Source organism: Tupaia chinensis, unplaced genomic scaffold (assembly GCF_000334495.1).
Source record: "Tupaia chinensis unplaced genomic scaffold, TupChi_1.0 Scaffold000333_1, whole genome shotgun sequence".
Taxonomy (NCBI): domain Eukaryota; kingdom Metazoa; phylum Chordata; class Mammalia; order Scandentia; family Tupaiidae; genus Tupaia; species Tupaia belangeri.
This window is the reverse complement of record NW_006159827.1, coordinates 3,271,657-3,274,351: the sequence shown is the minus strand read 5'-3', so window position 1 is coordinate 3,274,351 and position 2,695 is coordinate 3,271,657.

Here is a 2,695-nt window from a genome sequence, read left to right as displayed (position 1 = left end):
CTCTCCTTTTTTATTTTTTTTATACTTTGTTTTTTATTATAAATTTTTTTTTCTCATCACAACACACATATGAATTTTCCATCCAAAATACACTGTGCATTGGCTCAATCAAGCACATCAACATATATGTTCTCAGCAAATGATTTCCCAATTTTTGTGTCCTGCATACCTTGCCTTTTGTTTTGCCATCCTAGGTTCCCCATCCCCACCCTCTGCCATGTCCCATCTTCCTCCTCCATTGTCCCTGACATTCATGATTGCCCTCAATGGCTTCCGCCCCCCCCCATTCAATTGTTCTACCAATGAACTCAATTAGTCTAAGTATATCCACTAGCTAGCACAGCTGACATATCCTTACACATGTATCCAAATCTGATCCTAGGCATAAACCCCAGGGAGTAGAATGAACATATTATAAAGTAGACCCCAGTTGTGTCCATACAACTCTCTTCAGTCATCAAATGTGCATTTTTTTTTCCTCCTGCTTATTACTTTTTTTATATTAAATTATATTGCCTAACACTCATTCCCTGAGTATCATCACAACACACCAAGTGTAGTTTCCCATCTAGGATAAACTACATAGTGTCTTAATCAAGCATGTCGTCACCAATACTGTTCCATTTCTACTTTCATACATATAAATATGTTTTTTATCCTATGTTTGACCCTCAGCCCTTTCCCCCTCTCCCAATTACTCTATCTCTGCTATAGACAGCTATCCTCCAGAGGGGTCATTGAAAATGCGATACCTGCGAGTAGAGGGAGAGGGGTCACGAGTCCAAAGTTTTTAACAATAGGGAAAATAGATTCCATTCAAGGTTGGATCAAGTGTGGGTCTCGTGCAGTTCCGCAACTGTAGGTGAGTCTCCATGGAATACAGTTTCAGGAAAGCAGTTCTGGTAAGCAGAGTTGACCATCAGTTGATGTGGCACAGCGGCCATCTTGTGGTTAGCAGGAGTGGTGTTGTGGAGGTCTGCAGCGTGACTTATCCTCGGGTGTCTGGCTTCCCTAAGAATGGCAGGGTAGTGGTCGGACGCAGCCTTGGCGCCCGCCCGCCTCCTGCCGCCGCCGGCTTAGCAGGGCCCCAGGGGGGACACGCACAGCCCGGAAGGGCCCACGACATCCCGCGGTCGGACGCCTATTCATAATATTTTAAACAGTTAATTTTCTTTTACTTATTAATAGCCCCCCAAGCACAATTGATGTGAATACAATCAGTCTTCATTATTTGCTGCTTGATAAACTGCTACTTGCCCCCAAAAGATCAGTGGTTATTTGCTAAATCTTTGCTGTTTTCTACTCTATGTGGCTAAAGGAGTATACCAGGTGAGATGCTGATCTTTTATATTACCTTTTACTAGAATTTCATTCATTTTACTTTGAAGCAGGCCCTTTTATTTCCAACTTGAAAGTATACACGCATTTTTGTTTTATCAGAGTCAAATCAAAATTTGTAGATCACACCCAAAAATAAGATTCATTTTTTTTAACTTTGCCAATTTAAAGAGTTTTCTTTCCAAATCACCCTTATGAAAGATCAATTCAAGATTCACATCAGGGTCGTAGACAAATGAACATAATGTATCATTACAAAGATGGCATTTCTTTTTCAAAATATTTATTTACTTATCTATTTATTTGTTGTGATTTTCAAACTGCCAGGTCCAGACCCTGAACTTCAATTGGCCATATGGGAATCCAGCAACTTAACCAGCAGGCCCCAGTGATGCTTTGGGATTTTTTTTTTTTAATTTAATTTTTTTCTTTCTTCCACCAAAGAGAGATAGAGAGTCATTACCTCCAACAACAGGGTCTTCATACCCTGATCCACACCCAGTCTCAGCCAGCGTGGATCATGGGCATACATACAAGCCCCGTGTGTACAGGGAGGCCTTGGGATGCAAACACCAGACCTGTGACTTAAGCATCATAGAGCTTTATATTACTGCTGGACCACCATCTGGAACCAGGCAATGATATATTTTTTATCTTTCAATGACTCTGTAAATCCTATAATTTCATATTCATAGAATTAGGGCTAATTAAATTAGGACTAATGTCATATACCCTAGTTTAGTTGCCTGCATCAACAGTTTAACACAGAATATCATTATGTAATACTCTGCTTACTAAGCAGCCATTTTTGTCCAGACTTTCAGAAGGGATCAGAAAGAAGAGACTTGAGTTAACTACCTAATGTATTCCTAGCTTTCTGCCTAAACCCATTTACATAGCCTGTCCCTGATGGGATGTTTGAGATTGTCTGTGGAGCCACAAACAGACTGGGCTCAGGCACAGGAATAGATTGGTACACAGAGCCTAATGGAATTTTCCTCTGACGAAGGCACCAACCCCTCCAACCCTCCTTCCCACCCGACTTCTGAACAAATACTATAACTCTTGCATGTCTAGGGCCTTGGTAAATAAAGTAGCCAGTAGAGGGGAAGGGGTGGACAACCTATCTTTGCCAGAGACTCCTCAGAGAAAAAGGAGACACTCTAACAATTTTATTACCAAATATTTCAAGCATATAAAAAAGTCCATGAGACAGTAAAACTAACACTGTTGTACCCACTGCCTAATAGAATAGCTATTAGACTAGATTAGAAATGGCTATGGTTGAAATAATCACAGCTATGTTTTTTGACTTTGTCAAATCCTTTCGCCTTTATGGTATCAGATCATTGTTTGG